The 20,662-nt window shown below is 35.6% G+C and overlaps 2 non-coding genes across 2 annotated transcripts; both read left to right on the top strand.

The window, feature by feature from the left end:
• The first annotated feature begins 18,624 nt into the window (after positions 1 to 18,624).
• Positions 18,625 to 18,743, top strand: LOC145060706 (U5 spliceosomal RNA). Its single transcript, XR_013686895.1, has one exon. It is a non-coding gene; the product is annotated as a U5 spliceosomal RNA (small nuclear RNA).
• A 1,119-nt stretch (positions 18,744 to 19,862) lies between these two features.
• LOC145060711 (U5 spliceosomal RNA) lies at positions 19,863 to 19,980 on the top strand. Its single transcript, XR_013686899.1, has one exon. It is a non-coding gene; the product is annotated as a U5 spliceosomal RNA (small nuclear RNA).
• Positions 19,981 to 20,662: the final 682 nt, after the last annotated feature.

Genomic DNA, 20,662 nt, shown 5'->3' with positions numbered 1-20,662 from the left:
AACCTTCCACGATTGGCTTTGCTCCCCCGTAGCATAAGCATAGTTTCGAACTACCCTTCAGGTATCGAATTATCAACTTGACCGCTTCCTAATGTTGTTATCCCGGATTAATTAGATATTTACTCACAACACCAACAAAATGAGCAAAATATGGTCTTGTACACACCATTGCATACATAAGACTTCCTATTGTTGGGGAATAAGGGGCTGCTTTCATCTCTTCTTTTTTCTTTCTCGGGAGAGGGACAATTTTTCTTACTCAACATGCAGTGATTAGCCAAGGGCGTACCAACGGGCTTGGCATTTTCCATGTTGAACCTTTTGATCACACATTCAACATACTCCTCCTGTGATAAGAACAATTTTATTGATTTTCTATCACATATAATTTTCATGCCCAATATATGTTGTGCTAGGACCAAGTCTTTCATATCAAATAACTTAGACAGATCTTTCTTCAAGTTGTTGATCATCATTGCATCTTGGCCCACCATCAACATATCATCCACGTAGAGCAAAAGGATGACAAATTTCCCATCTGGAAACTTCTTTAGGTAGACGTAGTGGTCTACAATGACTCTTTTGTAGTCGTGAATCGCCATTAATAAGTCAAACTTCTTGTACCATTGCCTCGGGGCTTGCTTAAGACCATAAAGGCTCTTATTTAATTTATAGACGAATGCTATTTCTTTGGGAGTTTAAAGCCATCGGGATGCTCCATGTATATTTCTTCATCCAAATCACCATGGAGAAAGGCTATTTTCACATCTATTTGCACAAGTTCAAGATCTAGATTGGCAACAAATCTTAGTACAACTCGAATAGACATCCTCTTCACAACCGGAGAAAAAATTTCATCAACGTCGATTCCTTCTTTCTGTTGGAAACCTTTGACAACGAGTCTTGCCTTATACTTCATAGTATTTCCCTTGTCGTCTTTCTTCAACTTGAAAATCCATTTGTTTTTCAAGGTTTTCTTTCCTTTGGGGAGTTTCACCAACTCGTATGTTTGATTCTTCTGCAAATAATTCATTTATTCTTCTATGGCTTTCTGTTAATTTGTTTTGTCAATATGAGATTCGGGTTATTGAAAGCTCTTTGCTCCCCCCTCTCTCACTCTCTCGCAAGAAGGATGTAGTTTGTAGTCAGATATCTTCTTGATGTAGCATGAACTTGTTCAGATTGTCTAACTTGAGTTCCTTCATTTGTAACTTCTGGCGATGTATCTAAATTATCATGTGGGTGGAAGCTCCCCCTGCTCTACACTTTCTTGATCTGCATCATCAACTTTTTCATCCTCTTTTTTAGTGGAAACATCATCTTTATTTTCATATATTATTTATGAAACTTTTGATCTTAGTCGCTCGCTAACTGATGCCTTGAAATTGCAATATTGGTTGTTAAATAAAACCACATCTTTGCTTCAAATAACCTTCTTCAGTTTTGGGTCCCATAGCCTATACCCGAACTCTCCATCTCCATATCCAATAAAGATGCATGGAGTGGATTTGAGGTCTAACTTCTTATGCAATTCACTTGATACATGTGCAAACGCTTTGAACCCAAATACTCTCACGTGAGAATATGAAATGTCTTTACCTGTCCATATTTTCTCTGGAACTTCAAAATTCAATGGAACAAAAGGTGACCTATTTATTAGATAGCAAGTTGTCAATACAACTTCATCCAAAAATGGCTTTGGGAGGTTAGTCATGTTGAGCATGTATTTAACTTTCTCAACAATGGTGTGGTTCATCTATTATGCTACACCATTGTGTTGTGGGGTTTGTGGGACAGTCTTTTCATGTCTGATACCATGTTTCGCGCAGTATGTAGAGAACTCATGGGAATAGTAGTCGCCACCATTATCTGATCAGAGACATTTTAGCTGCTTGCCTGTTTGTCTTTCCACAATTACATGAAAAGCTTTGAAGCAGTCCAATTGTAACACCCAAAATCTAGAAGGTCGATTAAGGAAAGAAAAATACTCAAGTAGAAAGCCAAGTCGTCGATTCCATGGGGGAAGAACTCGACGTGTTGGAAATCAAGGTCGTGTGTTTTTGGAATACCAACTCGACGAGTCAGATAGGGTTTGGGAAAACCTAAAATCATGACCCTATTCTAGCAACTTAAGCTCTTGGGTTTGGTCTCAATTCCATCCTCTACTTCCCAAAACCATAATATCGAAACCCTAAGCCATTTTTGGTGATTACGAGCTAATCTTGTGCATTCTTGGAGAGTTTGAAGAAGAAAGAGATTGAAGGAGGAGCAAGAACGTGTAGGAGGATTGTAGATCTAGAAGTTGGGCTTCATTTATGGTTCATCTAAGGTATAAAACTTCAACCTTGTACATGGCATGCTTAAATCTAGTCTTAGGATGTTTTGCTTCATGTTTTGGTCCAAGTATGTTGATGGTTGGGATTTGGACGTCCTATTTGGGAAAACCCTTCGGATCTAAGGTCTTGAGGGGACTTAATGCCTTAAAGGTGCCAACTTTATGTTCATAGAAGTCCCATGCAACCTTTAGACAATCATTTTGGTCTTTTAAGCCCTATTAGGTCATGCATGTAAGTAAAGATGGGAGCTTTACGTGACCAAATTGTCCCTTGAGTCCAGATCTATGACCTCATGGTCTATCTTGAAGTTTTGATGGCTTTTGGAGTTGGATCTAAGCCATTTTGGGTTAGGGTTTGAGATTATTCTATTTAGGAAGGGATTAATGGGTAAAATTGGAAACTTTACCCTTCTAAAAGGTATTTCCAGTCTAGATCTAGAGTATTGGGTTTAGATTTGAAGAATAAAGGCTTAATGCATTGAAGAGTAAACAGACTGAAAAACTCGACGAGCTCACGAAGCAACTCGGCGAGTTGATGTGAGTATGACCCGAATCTATTAAAAAGGAAAGAACTCGACGAGTTGATACGTAGTATCACGATTATGTGGTTTATGGGAAATCGTTGAGTTGTGAAATAACTCGACGAGTTGAGTCAACTCAAAGCGTTAACTTTGACTTTGACTTGGATGTTGACTTTGACCTTGACTTGACTTTGACCAAGGTTGACCCCTTTAGGGTTATGAAGTACAAAATGGGTTCTAAAGGGTAGTTTCATGTAAGGCTTTTGGCCCAATTTGGAAAATTGGGCCATTGATTGGCTTTCATGGATTCTAATTGGGTGATATTTTGGTATTGATAGCTCGAGGAATTGCCAGGGTAGCAAGTAAGGATTTCTTGCAGTGAGCTTCAGCAAAGTGAGGTGAGTTACATTCCCGGTAGCAATGGGACTAAGGCACCAAAGCCGACCCACTAGTAGTTGTTTATAGTATAGATGATTGTATTTGTGATAATTATATGGTATGCCACTATCTTTAGAGATTTATGTGCTTGTATGCTATGTATTATGTGGTAGTGGTAAGGAGGGGTGGAATACACCCCGTAGCCGGTTGAAATAAACTGGAGGGTAGGTCGGGCACCCAGATATATTTGACAGTATGTTTATGTTATGTTATTATGTGATAGTGGTAAGGGTGAGATATACCCCGCAACTGGTTGGAATATACCGAAGGGTAGGTCGGGCACACAAATATGCTTGGCATGGGTAGGTCGGGCACCCCAGGTATGCTTGAAATGGGTAGATTGAGCACCCATGTATGCTCAGTAGGGTAGGTCGAGCACCCAGATATGTCTGAAAGGGTAGGTCGGGCACCTATATATGTCTGGTAGTATGTGATTATATGGTACGATGGGGGAACTCACTAAGCTAGTGAATACCATCACTACAAGAAAAAGACCCTTTTATGACGCGCAAACCACGACACTCATTGATTTATGTTTCGCAAAAGAGAGTGACATTAAATAAGTGTCATCTCTTCAAAAAATTTAAGGATTTATGTCACGTATTATTGCGTGCCCTTAAATTAGTGTCTAATGTAAAAAAATTAAAAACACGGAGGGCACTTTATCTAAAATGTGCGTCCTCTCTCAGTGTTGCTTTATGTTTTTACTCAAAAGGCGCGTTTCTTAAAAGTGGGAAATGAAATTCTCTTAAAATTCTAAAATTTTTAAATACCCCGCTTCAAATCTCCCTTCGTCCTCTTCTTCCTTTCTCTATGCAAACCCTAATCACGATACCTGCTATACACCTCGACAACTCATCTAACCATTCTACAATTTTTTTTCTTAAAAACTCGCGTTCATTCCCAAAGATCACAAAATGGAGACCAGCAACTATACGTATATTGTTAGCCCAATACTTTTGTGTGTTTTTTGACGGTAACTGCAAGGTTCAAGGCAGGAACTTCAATCGACTTCGTGTGGGTTAGCTCGACACCCCTGATTTGTCCGATTATGCCGCATGAGTAAAGTATCCCGCCCTATCGGACTGCTATACATCTCCGCTTCAAGATATCCCATCTTAATGAAAGCGATTCAGGTCTCACTCCTCTCTTATAGCGATTTAGGTTTTTTTTGGTACAAGTTATTGACTAACACACCGAAGACTTAGGGTTTTTTCATAAAAGATGTGTATGTGCACTTCCGTTGGTTCTGGCTCCCACGACTTCTCTCAGGTATATTTATTTTCTTTTATTTCAATGACTTCACAATGATGCAATGCTACAAAGGAGTAGCATTTGGGGAGCTAGATCGTCATGTTTTCTCAATTGCAGATTCTGATTTTAGGTCATCTCCTCTCCTCACCTCTTCTTTTTCTTTTCTATTCTACTTCTACATATATACTTCTTTTACAGAGGATTAACATTCTTCCATTCTTAAATATTTATAAAATCGGTATTATTTGAAGTTCAGTGATTATGGTCTAGTTAGTACTTCATATTTTCTACTTGGCACTTGTATTTGTTTCCTTACCCTTTTTCATGTTAATTTAGACTAATCTCTGCCTATTTCATCTTTGTAGAGAGATTAATGATAAGGTTAAGATGATAAAATGTGTGAATTATTCTTATGCATGATGTGTATATTTTGTTTGTCTATGAGTATGACGAAAGAACTCTGATTATAAGTGCCTCAAACCCTAATTGATGAGTTCAGCCCGATTTATTTCTCACATACATACAGAAGCTGATTTTGAAAAGTTCATGTGATTTGAGAAATAAGAACATAAATATGTGGGTCCTCGGCCATTGGATATATATTTGATGAATGATGATTTTCTCTTGCCTCTTCTTCCATTACAATCCACCTGCTAGCAAATTGTACCACCAAAAAGAGGCATCAGGTTCTTCTCTCCACCAAAAAGCAAAATTTGAACCATTGACACCAATGATTCACCTTTCATCTATGAATATGCGTGTTTATGTGTATGAGAGAGAGAAAAAGGAAAGAGAAGAGAAGAGAGAGATGTTTTGGGTACTCTACAAAGCTGTCCTATCTTAAACCTACCCTACATCTCTCATAATTTTCTTCATTTCTTTATTGCCAATATTATTTATCTTGGTGAGTGAATTGTAAGTTGTGCCCCCCTTTTCACAGGGATTTACGCATGAAAATTCTCCACTCATGGCTACAGTACAAGACCCCCTACCTGTTAAAAGACACCATTGTCCAAATACAGTTCATCTATATATTTATTGTATGCATAATATATATATATATATATATATATGTATGTATGTATGTATGTATATGTGTTTATTTATTTTTCGAAGAACTAACGGTAATTGTTTTTATTAGTTAAGCATGAGGTCAGTGATCTTCAAAAACTTGAGGCAACTTCTTAGATGTTTTAGCATTGCATCGGGGTTAAAATTTAATTTTAATAAGTTCATCTGGTATGGTAACCACGGCCTTGGCTGTGGTTTCCTTCCACCTTAGCAAGCACAAAGCACCACTACATATGGTACCTGCAGAGTGCTCTCTATTAATACCTAAACCTATTTGAGATGGTTAGTCTCCACATAAATTAGATTGAGAAAACAGAATAAGGCTAGAGCAATTTTCGATGATCTATTCCTAAAGCAAAGTAAAATTTTATAAACTCTTTCTCCGATCAAGATAGCAGATTTCGTTATTATGCTTGTGAAGCTTTATACAACATCACAAAGGTGAGAATTAGTTGTGAGCTCATCAGATGGTGTATAAACTGTAAACAATATATTTAGGGCTTACTTTATGCCTTTTGCAGGTTGTGAGAGGAGACTTCATTGTGTTATTAAATAAGATATTTGATGCTTTATGTAAGCTTTCAGCAGACTCATATCCCAATGTACAAAGTGCAACTCATCTGTTAGATAGAATCATTAAGGTAAGTAAATGACTCATCTTTTTATTTGTTATATTTGTTCTAATGCTGAATCACAGTTGTTCTTATTGTTGAAAACAGGACATTGTGACAGAGACTGACTAATTCAGGTGATCACCTTTCAGTTGTTTGTATAAATTTGATAGGTTTACTACTGTAAATTGTATTTAACTTGGGATCCTGAATAATCTTTATCTTTTATCAGCATTGAAGAATTTATATCTTTGTTGAGAGAGCGTATGAATGTGTTGAATCCTTATGTTCGCCAATTTTTGGTTGGATGGATCACTGTGTTGGACAGTGTTCCAGACATAGACATGCTCGGTTTTCTTCCTGATTTTCTTGATGGTAAATGATCTCACTTCACAGTTAAAGGGTATTCCCATCAATTTGCATGTGTTTTTTTCGCACAACATTGTTGCATTCATCTGACATGTCACATGTGGAGATCTCAGGTTTATTTAATATGTTAAGTGATTCCAGCTATGAAATCCGGCAACAAGCTGACTTGGCACTTTCAAAGTTTCTTCAGGAGATGAAGAAATCTCTGGTAAGACTCTGTAGCTAATGAACAAGGTAATGGAATCAGTCATTACATTACATTCCATGATCATGTTTAGTTGACATGTAATGAATTTTCATATTGTATGTAAAATACAACATATTGTTTTGACTCTACTCTTTATGTTATATAGTTATAATTAATGAACTTTTATCTACAAATTAAAATTAAACATAATGATATTTTTTTAAAGACCAAATAAGATTATACTAAAAACTATATAAATTGTAATTCGATTAAACCTCATATTTTTTAGTAGCAAATTTTGTCATTTATTTGTAAATTTCTGACTTTAGGAGTGGTACTGATGAAGTTTGTAGATTACGGTCGCATGGCAGATGAACTCACCCGTTGGACTGCAATCACATGGGTAAGTATTTTTTTTCGTTTTTGTAAATTTAGTTGCACATTGTAATGAGATTTTTTTTTAGAATTCCTGCAAGTTTTTATTAAATTTATGCAGATAAACGAGTTTGTAAAACTTAGGGGTGTTCAATTGACAAGCCCCTTTAATACAACACATGGTGATGATGTAAATCAAAGTAATGAAAAAGATGAAGACGTGTGACATCCCCATTTTCACGGCCAGAAAAGACCGATTTTGTTTATGCTTTATAAAAATCAGAGTACTTCATTTTATAAAAATGTTGCGGAATTTGTTCCCAGAAAAACATGGTAAATACGTTATTAAAACATTTTCGATGAAACGTATTTATTTCATTTTAAAACGTTTGGGATGTCATCGTTAATACAGAAACATAAGCATAAACAGAACTTACAATTATTTACACTAGTGATCTACATCTCTTTAAATCTCTCAGTGTATTGTGACTTCATATCAACACCTGTGATAAAAATAAACTGAGTGGGTCAGGTTGGGAAACCTGGTGAGCACATAGGGTTTTCAACCCACAATAATATAATTATTATTTTTAAACATCAAACAATCAACCCAATTACCCATTCCCGTTATCCTCACATTACGTCCCTAAAACATCTAACACAAGGGACCTAGTCAAAGGACTATCATTGGGATGGAGTATATCTGGTGAGCACACAGTTCACACAGTTCGAATAAACACACAGTTCGAATAAACACACAGTTCGGTTAAACACAAAGTTCGAATAAACACCTACAGGTTGCGAGCCTGTTAGTGTTCCACTGGACTGTCTAGAATAGTCCGTGGTCGTCATCTATACTCCGCTAGATGACTAGATCATCAAGAACATCTATAACGAGGCATCTCATTATTTCATTTTATCACACAGCAACTAATACATCTACCCATGTTTTACCCAACACATTTTGTAGATATAAAATACATATACAGTTTAAATCATTGAAAACATGTATAAAACGTTCATCCAGCATAGATAGCAAGTATACAGATAATATACACACACAGCACGTAATTTATATAAAATACTTCATATCTATGTGTAAGCTGAAAGTAACTATGCACTCACCTGAGAAGGTGGTGACTCGGTACTCGGACAGCGCTTCGTTTACTTTAAAATAATTTCCTTTGACAAAACCTAGTATTATCACCACTAGATTTTAGTCTAATATTACCGTGACTAATTATTAGTCTTATTATTATTATTATTATTATTATTATTATTATTATTATTATTATATAAGCGTTTAAACAATACTTTCCAACTACTATGTACAGACAGGGGCCAGACATAAAACACCGGAGGGCAGGACCATTTTGGCGTATAGCACTTCTGAAATCCAACAACCCTATGCGGCCCTTTAAACCAGATTCCCCGTACCGCGAGTAGTTAAAAGATATTATAACGACACTTATATAAGTCATAATAATAGCCCAAATATTTATTATAAATTTATAATAACAATACTAATTTTAAATATAAACTATATTTAAAATAGGGTAAACATAACTTACTTTCAAGGGGATTTTAGCTAGGAGTCGGGCTCTGCAGGGGCAGAACTTCGTCGCTGAATCTTTCTAAGAAAGATTCGTGCAGCGCTTCAGCGCTCACCTTACTATACTAAAACTACAGAAAGAGAAGTCGAATCACGAGGGACCGAAATGCTCGGGGGATAAGGAGAGAAAGACTCTTGAATCAAGAGAATGGTGCAAGAAATATGAGAGCCCAAGGCTCTTATTTATACTAATTGACTTTTCAAAAACTACCCTCCATAATTACTTAATGACCTTTTAGTTATATAAACAACTAAACACCCCTCTATAATACTATTTTAAATGGATTTAATGATCTTTGTACTAAACTAATGTCGAAAGAACTCAACATTAGTTTTATAATAACCGCATCGTCGATACCTTTCTAATGATATATACATATGTATATATATGTGTACGTATACATGATTTATACTTTATTTTAATACGTAAATATACTACTATAATTTGTAACTAGCTCATACGAACTCCGTTTTTGACGTTATTTATATCCACGCGTAGGTGGAGACATACTCTACAACTTTCGTTTAGACTCCGTTGGTTAATTTTGACTTTATTTTTAAAGTTATATTTTTAACAGGCCAGGACAGGATTGGTCCGTTAAAATCTCATAACTTCTTTATTCGATGTCCATTGTCGTCTGTATTTTTATCGTTACGCTACTAATAACGAGATCTTCGATTCTTGTTTAGGTTGTGTCGGCTAAAAATCAATCGATCTAAAATTCGAATTTCGGGCTGTACACCGCTAATCCGAAACTTCGAAAAATCATAACTTCTTCATACGAAGTCAGATTTGGGCGTTCTTTTTATCGATTTTCTTAGTTTAACATATTCTACGACTTTTGTTTAGAGCGCTAAGGCTAAATCTCTATATATCATAAATTTACTATTTACGATTCCCGGCGCCGTGCCGGTTCCGACGCGAAACTTCGACGGGTCATAACTTCTTCGTTATAACTCGGATTTCAGCGTTCTTTATATGTACGGAAACCTTGTGACATATTCTACAAATTGGTTAAGATTATTTATTCTAAATAATCTTTTTGTCAAAAAGTCGTTTTCAACCCCTATTGTCTCTAAATTGACTAGCCCGGATCTGCGGGCGTTACAAGACGCTTCAGAGGCTGGAAATGAACTTGTAAGTATCTAATCTATAGGTTTCTTGATCCTTGTAACCTTTTATTCAAACTTTTTACTGATTCTTTTGGAGTTGATTGTAGGTAGGAGTTGTCTCTGATGAGAATTTATTGGAACTTCTGGAGTTAGCAATGTCATCAAATACAGATGAAATTGTGAAAAGAGCCAGAGAATTGATGGAATTGGGAGTTTACCCTATGGTCCTCATGTCTCAAATGGCTACACTTATTATGGACATTATTGCTGGAACATATCAAGTAATTGAAGCTAGTGCTGACTCATTGTTTGATGGTAGAAGCTGTAAGTTCTTCTCAACTTTTTTCTTTATTATTATATTTTGATTACTATAAACTGAAACTATGGATGATTGCACAATTCTTCAGTGACAGAAGTAGAAATTGAAAGATTAAAGCATGCATTAAAACTTCTTTCTGAGTCTGAAAAACAATTAAGACTTTCAAGTGAAAGGTCAACATGGTTCACATCAACCCTATTACAGCTAGGCTCAGTCCCCTCAGCGGACCCCACTCCTTCCGGAAGCAGTAGAGCAGGTTCATATACTAGCAGACTTATCTGCATATAAATAGGATACATATATCATTACACCTTTCAAGGTTGTTGAAGTAATGAGTAAAAATGGCATAGGCCCAAATGCCAAAAAGCAAAACGGTGAGGCCAATGGGTCCCCTGTTTCTGCAGTTACAAGTCCTGATTTTGTCAACAGTGTTGTACCATGGAGCTGTAAGGGAAGATTCTATTAAAACTACTTTAGCACAGGACAACTATCAGTTTGCTAAATTAAGTGATGAATGGAATTGAACTTATTTAACTGAAACTTATTATGTATGGTCCAGGAAATAATGCAACATAAATTGGTATTCATTGAGACATAAGATGTGGTTGGAACTACTTTAGCACATGACAAATATCAGTTTGATACCGATTTTGTTTTTTCAAGTATGAGTTAGATGTCTAAAATAGACAAAATTGGAGAACTGTGTAGACCAAAATCAATGTCATTGATTATTTTGTAAAATTATAAGAAAGTAAGTGCTAGCTTGTGATTTAGTAGAGGTTTGTTGATGACACAGGAACTTGATCAATGAAGTAGGGTGCTATAATAAACAAATAAATGAAACTGTGTTCTAATTATTGCGTTTAAACTTTTAATATTGTGTTTTTTTTCTTTGTTTAAAATTTGTTAAGGTTTTTTTTTAATAGATTGTAGCCTCGGAATCCATACGAGACACTGGAGCAGTTGCAAGTTCTCAGGCTGCTGAAATTGGGCTAGCACAAACAATCCAGGTGTCACCTAGTTATTAAAGTTATATTTGTAAACATGTATATAAATACAAGGGCATTTCGGTCATTATACCCCCATAAAAGTTTTTAAAAAAGATAGGTAACTATTTGTTGCGCTTTATTTATGGATTTATAACATTAAAAAAAATCATATCTCATAGTATTTTCAAATATACATTTCTCCTTTTGTCTTACAATTGTTATATTGAATGTTCACGATGATTTAGATATCATAACTCGTTTTCTAATACTAGCAAGATAACCTATAATCCCAGGAATTGACAAGCCCCATAAGGTAATAAAAAAGATAATTTATTTTATTGTATTTTAAATCAAATTATCAAATCATATATAAACTACCCAAACAATATTCAAATTTTATTTTATCGCCTCAATTTTGCAGACGAGCATTGTGTTTACATTAGAAGAAGGCCCTAGGGTCTTGTTCAATGCTTTAGCTGTGTTTTCTCTAAGGGAGATCAACTTATCAAAAGTAAGTTATTTTTTTCACCCTTTTATTTAATATTTTTGTGATTGAATGAAAGTCTTAATGAAAGTAATTGACAACCCTTTTTCTGTAAAGGATGTTGTGATTGTGGGAGAGGTGTTGTGTTTTTCTCTGTTGCTAGGTAACCTTCTCAACAACAACATTCTACTTAAGCAGGTGAGTAATCAAGATTAAGGGAGACTTGTAATCATGTTTGGCATTCCTTTCCAGTACACATTAAGCAGGTGGTACGCACACAAGGCGTTGGCAGAAACAAATAACATGAAATGTTTCCAGTAAGAAAGAGAGTTGTATGATTATTTGTTAGTTTTATAGGAATGTATAACCCATGTTAGCAATGTATTATTTTTGTTTAACATTTGAATGATTCTTTGTATGGCATTATAATTTGTGCAATTTATTTTATTTTTTTAGTACGAAATTTTATTTTATATTATGCAATGGATTGTATTTTTTGTATATATTTTATTTCTATTATGAGAAATTAAATGCAAATTTAATTTAAAATTAATAAATATATAAATTTATTTTTTGTAAACATTTAAATTTACGATACGCAAAAATGTGTGTCATCTTCATTTATGACATGACCTTTCTTGACAAGGGCTTTCTTGATACGCATTGCGTGTCATTAACACGCGCGTCGTAAGGTTACGACACGCGAATGCGTGTCGTCTTCTTTTATGACAGGGCCTTCCTTGATACGCATTGCGTGTCGTAAACGCGCGTCGTAATTGCGCGTCGTAAATGAGCGTCGTAAATGCGCATCGTCTCTCTTTATGACAGGGCCTTCCTTGACGCGCATTTGTGCGTCGTCTGAGCCTTTTACGACGCGCAATGAGCGTCGTAAAAGGCTGTTTTTCTAGTAGTGCATGATGGGGTTCCCATGGAAGCTAGTGAAGACCATGTAGGGGTTCCCATGGCAGCTAGTGAAGACCATGTATGGGTTCCCATGGTAGTTAGTAAAGACCATGTGGGGGTTCTCATGGCAGGTAGACCGTGCGGGGGTTCCCATGATAGGTAGTTAAGACCACGTGGGGGTTCTAGAGGCACTTGATATAAGACCTTGGAGGGTTTCCATGGCATCCCTATATGCTGTATGCATGACTTATGTGGTTTATGTAGCTTATATAGCTAATATGGATTATGTGATTATGTGAATTGTGTGGGGTATGCTATGGGGAACTCACTAAGCATTACCTTACAGTTTGTTGATTGTTTCAGGTACTTCGGAGCCTAAAGGCAAGGGCAAGGCTTGATGGCGCGGCGTGCACTCTTCGATATTTTATTTGGGGACACTATGATTTTTTGAATAAAATGTTTGTTATTATGGATTTTGAAAACAATTGTCATTAAGACTTCATATTTTATGGGAATGTTTTGGTAATTTAAAAATGAAAATTTTATTTGAAAATTTGGGTCGTTACATGGTGGGAATTGCCTATTTTTGGAGAGTCTATTCTTATTGAAGGGCTCCATCAAATTTTAAGGTTCAAAATTACACTAGTTTTGGTATATCAATAACTACTTAGGTGTAGTTTGCTTCGTAGAATGTTGCTGAAGGAATTGGAAAAGGAATATGTCATGCATTAGAATCCAATTCCATATATATTGTTTGGTTGGTGGGAAATATAATTAGAAAATTTGAATTAATTCCAGATTTTGTTCGGTTCGCAGGAAATGGAATTATAATCCATGTAAAATCACAAAATTATTCTTTTTGTTTGTTTTTCTTAATTTTACCTTGTTTTCTAACTAATATGTAAATATACATTATATAAAATAGTAAAATAGTAAAAATTTTATTTTATTGATCGAGTATCATGTTAATATAACGTGCAAAATCAAGCAAAAAACATCATAACCTAAAATCATTTCAATACACATCCCAAAAATGTTACCAAAAAACATAACAATATATCGTCTTCTTTAGTACATATCCTAATATGACTTGTCATACCTGTAAACATAACGAAAAACAAGAGATAAGCAAACAAGTATAAAAAACCCTTTAGAAAGAAAAGGTGGTTTCTCCGAACACTCATATAGCTAATCAATATATTCATGGTGATAACCAAGAAGTTATAACTTGGTAAATAACAAGCAATTAACTTCTTGTTCTACATAGCAAGCAACAAATTTCAATTCTTCACATGAAGCATCGATTTTCAGTAGCAATTGGATTTTAAACAAGCATATCAGGAACCATTCGATCTTTGATTATGATTATTAGAAAGCAATCGATTGTAATGAACCATCAATTTCAAGGAACCAATCGATCCTCACATAAATTAATTCATGAAAAGCCACAACTCAAAAGATGGTAAAAACACAACAATCGATTTACATATCAGATAGAGAGAGAGAGAGAGAGAGAGAGACGGAGAGAGAGAGAGACATCGACATCGGAGGAACCTGGCTATCGACAATGTGAAGAAATGAAGATGACGATCGCGGTGTGTGTTACCTGTCAACCGGAAAATAAGGAGTGCATGTGTAAGGTTTAAAATTGATGAAGTGTTTAGTAAGGGCAAAATGGTAATCTTCCTATGTCCACTGCCAAGGAATTGATTCCTTCAACATCTTGATGGAAACATATTTTCTTCGTTTGAAGGATTTTTTTCATTTAAGAATCATTCCCTCCCTCTAAAGCTGAACTAAATACATAAATTCAAAGGAATTGAAATCATTTTCTCTAGAATTTTGTTACGCTTGGATTGAGCCCGTCAACAAATGTGGATGTTGATCATGGCCCGTCAGCTTGACTGGCCAGTAAGGAAGTCCGATAGGGTGGTGGTGAAACCCGTTTGGCAGAAAGATTATCAGATGGGTAAAGTCGTGAAGTAGGATAAGATTGGTTCCATGCTTTTAAAGTATTCCTTAGGATTTGGATTTTTGTTTGGATTGAGTTTATATTTTGGGATTTCTATTGTGAACTTGATTTATCCTTTCGTTGTTATTATTTAAACACTAGCAAAGAATGGAATACAATAGTTTTTTTTTATCTTCTTTCTTTCAGTTTCTCATGGAGTTTGCACTCACTCAAAGTAGTTCTCGTTGACCACATAGGCTTTAGTGTATCAAATTCCATTCATTTATTGCCAGCCAAACAACACCTTATGTCTATAGTAACATGGCAATTAACCTAAAGCTTTGAACAATTTTATCAGAAGTAAATGAGGTAAAGAAATTCAATTTGGATTAAATATGAACTATACTTAATGATTAGAAATGGATTTTGTCACAAATGTCCATTGGCTTTTCATACTTTATTTATCTTTTCATAATATTAGCTGCCATCAAAGTTCTTGAGTTTTGGGGCTTATAATGGGGTGATACATAGCTAAACGGCTAAACACAACTAAATTAAGCTTATGTTTACCTCACTTGAATAAAGTTAATTAGTTAAGAATGCGGACGTATAGGCTTATAGTTTTATTTATATTTTAAGTATACGAGTGTATATAACCTGGTTTAACTTACCTCTTGTTTATATTTCTATTACAATTGCATATAAGTTTGCAGAACTCAGCCAAACATTAGTGTATCCGGAAATCAAAAACACATTTTGTGTTCAAGCAACTCACTAATGCATGCATCTAGAATTATCCAAGCTCCTTGATCCACAATATGAAAATGCGGTTTTTACCATCTTCATTACTTTAATATGGGTTCTTTGGACGTACCGGAACGCGATGCTTTTTCGTCATAATAAGTATTGGAAACATTGTTGTGTTTTCTTTTTGATACATAAGTGGGTGAAAATAGGATAAAAGAAAGGCTGTAACAGGGATAGGGTAGACAACCTGATTAGATCAAGGATAAAGTAATTAAACACCACCAATATCAACCAAATTGACGATGGTTGATGTTAATAGTGATAAAGCAACAACACCACACTAATAACAAACAAGAATCGAATCCTTCCGTGTGTGAACATGTAACGACCTAAAAATCACGACTAAAAATTTCTTTTAAAACATTACTAAAACCATATTTACAAAACTGTATCATAAGTTATAACATAATTTTTAGAGTATTAATTCAAAATATAATCTCATTATCAGAGTCAAACATCCTCAGGCTAACTGACTATGGTGTGTGCACTGCAATCTTCCCGAGCTCCTCTTTTGAAAACCGAGTACCTGAAACCAAAACTGAAAACCGTAAGCACGAAGCTTAGTGAGCTCCCCCAATCTACCACATACCACACATTAACATATAAAGCACATACTGGGCCTTGCCCACTGCATCGGACCGAAGTCCGGGCTAACTGGGGCCTTGCCCCCTCCATCGGACCGAAGTCCGAAGCTGACTGGGACCTCCGTCCCCTACATCGGACCGAAGTCCGAAGCTGACTGAACATAGCATAAATATATCCACTAGCATGAACTCACATATACTACATCGGGCCGTAGCCCGGATCTCATAACACATAAATCCTGTCTGAGCCACGCAGACATCAAACATGCTAACTACTGCATCGGATCAAATCTGGAAACTACTACTAGCTAAACGGGTCGGCATTATGGCCTTAGACCCGTTCCTACTGGAAGGAAATTCACCTGAGACTGCTGAACTGATGCTGCTAGTCCTTTGACTGCTACTTGACCTCTGACTCCGAACTGCTGCTCCACTAGCTCCTCGAGCTACCAATGCCAAAATAACACTTAGTCCAACTGACCTCCAAAGGTCAACTAGGTCAACTCTAGTCAAGGTCAAAATCCTGGTCAAAGTCAACCTTCCAGGTCAACCCTACTCGCCGAGTCCACCTAATAACTCGCCGAGTTCATATGCTCAGGGTCCTTCTATTCGCGACTCGACTCGCCGAGTCAGTCCATGACTCGCCGAGTCAACTATTCCCGAGTCCTGACCTGTCCAACTCGCTGAGTCTCCACCCGACTCGCTGACTCGAGTTTCAACTCGAAGGGTTTGGGGTTTCGCGACCTGACTCGCCGAGTCCAAGAATAGACTCGCCGAGCCTAAGGAAATCTTCAACCAACTCGTCGAGTTGTTCTTCCAACTCGTCGAGTTCATGCCTAACTTCATCCGACTCGACGAGCTGTTCATCCCACTCGTCAAGTTCCTCCTCATCTTCAAGCTACTCGCCGAGTCCACTAGAAGGACTCGCCGAGTCTATTCAGTCCTTAATCCATGCAGTGGCTTTTCGAGCCAAACAGGGCTTCCAACTCATAGATCCATACTTCTAAGGCCTATCCCCCACGTAAAGTGGCAAACTTTACGTGTAGATCAAGAGATCTAGGCTTAAAACAATCCAAACTATGGTTTAAGACAAAGAGGCTTCACCATCAACCCAATAACAGATGCTTTATGACTTTCCAGGCCAAGATACACTCAGATCTGAAGTAGCAACTTCAGATCTAGGCTTATAACTCGAAATAGATCTTAAGCATGGCATAAAATCCCCAAATCACATAGCTAAGGTTGATCTATCAAACAAAAGAGGGAAGGTAACGATTTATTACCTTTGAGTGCTCAGAAATGATCCACCAACTCTAGATCCAAGGCCCCATTCTTGCTCCATAAAGACTAACTTCTCTCTCAAGCTCCAAAAGCTTCACTAAGGGTAGATCTTGCTCCAAAACGATTATGGCGGCTAGGGTTTAGTGATATGTGCTAGAGAGGCAGTAAAGGAACCCTAGGGGAGAGAATGAGATGTTTAAATAAGCTCCAAGTCCCGGATTTAGGGTTTTCCTTGCTCAGACCAGACTCGCCGAGTCACCTTGGCCGACTCGCCGAGTCGGTCGCTTACACCTCAACCCGGATCCCGCTCGGACTCGCCGAGTCCCTCCTTGGATTCGCCGAGTCTCCCCTTAAAATTGGGGTTTTCTTTCTTTTCTTGGCTTTCCAAACTTTGGGTGTTACAGAACACTCAAAAACAACTTTACAAGCTATGGCGAATTCATTATTCAAAAGATGATTTTGCTGCTACAACTTAGAGCTCCTTATATAGAGCTGAAAAACTAAAGGAAACATAACTCTAGGAAAATGAAAAGTCTAGTGAAAGACCAGAAGTTGGAAAACAATCAAAAAGACAATTAAAGAAACATTTAAAACAATAATGAGGCTGATTATGAAGACTCTTCAGCTTTATTGGGCTGCCAGAAAATGATACTTCTTCCTTGAATTGTTTTAAACCCAAAATAAGAATCTGATTCAAGCCCAAGGTGAGTTGGAGACATGAAATGGGCTGATTTGGTATTAGCTGAAAATAACATGGATGCCCCTGCATCACTTTCAATTGGTTTTCTTTTAGAAGAGTTAAGGCTTCAAAGAATTGGAATGTCTGTGTTCAACAACCAATTATGCCTTAATTTGTTTGTTCCTTGCTACTTTTTAACTAGCTCTCGTTTTATAGTATATAGCTACCGTTCTAAATGAAATGTTGTAATTGAAAAAAATATTTGAAGAGTACTAAAGCCAATGTGTCAAGTGTGAAGTCTAAATTTAAAACCATTTATAAGCTCTTTGACAAGTGAAACAAACAAAATGACTTAATATATTTTCACAATACCTTTGTCCAAAAGTAAAACGCACTTACCAATTTAGCCCCTTCATTTACCATAAAATGAAACTCCTACTTTGTTTTTCTTCAAAAAAGATGTTCTTCTTTTGGTCTAACTAAAATTAATGTTTCACTAAATATCTTATTCTAATTATAATATCTAGTAATTACTTTCAAGCCCCATACATGAACACTTAAAAAGCAGATAAAAAAACCCAAATCAAAATAAGAGAAGGAAAAAAAGAAAGAAGGATGGAAGAAGTGTTTAAAAGAGTGGGATGTAGGTTTGGGGGGTCATCCCACATCGGCTGCTGGAATGAAACAGAATGGGTGAGAGTCGTTACTTAAAGCAAGCAGCTGGGAAGTTAGAAGGCACGCAGCCATGTGGTAAGCACAAAGCGAACTATTCTTTCGCCTTTTACTAAAGAATACCGTGTGCTTGCCATACACAGTGGCATACGCCTATTTTTGGAGAGTCCCTTCCTTCATTGGTGGGCTCCAACCAATTTTTAAAGTTCAAAATTCGACTTAAACTCACTGTCTACTCTGGTCTGAAGTAATAATGAAATTAGCCTTGAGCTTTGAAAAAAAGTAAGTTAATAAATTCATTTCCTTATGAAATACAGAGTAGAGTTTATGATTAGAAACAACCTCAGATAAATTAGCCAACTGTATTTAATCATAAGTGTTGATCGGCTTTTCTTACTTTATGTCTTTATAATACAGTATTAATTTTCCTGCCATAAAAGTTCTTGATTTTTGTGCTTATAATGGGGTGATACATAGCTAAGCCTCTAAACGCAAATAAATTAAGCTTATGTTTGCCTCGCTTGAATAAAATTAAGTTAAGAGTTAGGACTTATAGCTTCTTATTATTTTTGAAGTATACAAGTGTATATAACCTCGTTTACACTTTGTTTATATTTCTAATACACATGTTATATATAACCTTGTAAAACTGAGCCAAACGTTAGTGTTTCCGGAACTCAAAAACACAATTTGTGCCCAAGCAACTCACTAATGTAAGGATTGATAATTATAAAACCTCCTTGATTTACAATATGAAAATGTACATTTTACCGATACATTAATACTTAATAAGTACACGAAAGGAACTCATGTTGTTTGAGATAAAGTCAAAAAGGTGTTACCAATCATTGGTTTTTATTAGTGCTAAATGTTAGAATCTGAAAAGATGTTTGAACAGTAAAAGCCAATAAATTCAAAACAATTTAGACTCTTTGACAAGTGAGATAAGTAAAATGACCTAATATATCCATTTTCACAAATCACAATATCTTTGCTCAAAAATAAAACGAACTTACCTATTTATCCCCTTCATCCACCATAATATGAAGCTCCAACTTCGTTTTTTTTTTCGAAAGTATTATTTTTTTGGTCAACTAAGATTAATATACAATAATAACTTTCAAAACCCATGTATGAACACTTCCTAAAAAACAGGTCAAAACCAAATCAGAGTAAGAGAAGGGAGAATGAAGAGAAAAGTGGAAGAAGGGTTTGAAAGAGAGGGATGCAGGTTCATCGGCTGCTAGAATGAAACAGGAATGAGAGTCGATACTTGAATCAAACAGCTGGACTATGATAAGTCATGCAGCCATGTGGTGAGCACAAAGCGAACTACTCTTTCTCCTTTTACTAAAGAATACCGTGTGCTTGCCATACAAAGTGGCATACACCTATTTTTGGAGAGTCCCTTCTTATTGAAAGCCTCCAACCAATCTTTAGAGTTCAAGATTTGACCAATCTATCGGTATCTTACTTTTCTTGCTTTGCCTGTTTTACTTCAAAACCCTATAGAACTTAACAAATACAGATGTTGTTGATATCACAAATGCAATGGGTCCTATTAATTGGACCCCATATTTTCTTAGAGAACCCCTCATTAATGATTTTTTAGGCATAAATTTCCGTGCATTTATAATATCAATAGCTTGTATGATTACTAAAAGTTAATTTTTTTTGAAACTCGTACCTATCATTTAAATCCTATAAACTTTTTATTTATTATATATTTTATTTTTTTATAATCAAATAATAATACAACATGTTAACGTTTTCTATATATTTTAATATTTTCTATATTTTAACATTTATATAAACCAAAAAATAAAAATAAAATGATATTAAATATTTAAATGAAAACTAAGTATTATTATTATATCGTATTTGAAGTCACTTATTATTATGCTTTCATATAAAATTGATATTAGTAAATTGCACTAAAAAACCGAAAAGAATTAAATTTTTTTGTTTAGAATATTTTATTTTATAAATTTGAAAAAAAATAAATATATTTTTATTTTAATACTTTTTTATAAAAATGATATTTTTTTTCTATAAACAAATCTTTATATTGGCCCCTTTTATTATGTAATGATTAGTTTTATTTAAA

The sequence above is a fragment of the Lactuca serriola genome, chromosome 6, assembly GCF_051521515.1.
Source record: "Lactuca serriola cultivar US96UC23 chromosome 6, Lser_US96UC23_V15, whole genome shotgun sequence".
Taxonomy (NCBI): Eukaryota; Viridiplantae; Streptophyta; class Magnoliopsida; order Asterales; family Asteraceae; genus Lactuca; species Lactuca serriola.
The sequence above is the reverse complement of the archived record's forward strand: the minus strand, read 5'-3'. Positions and strand labels throughout refer to the sequence as shown.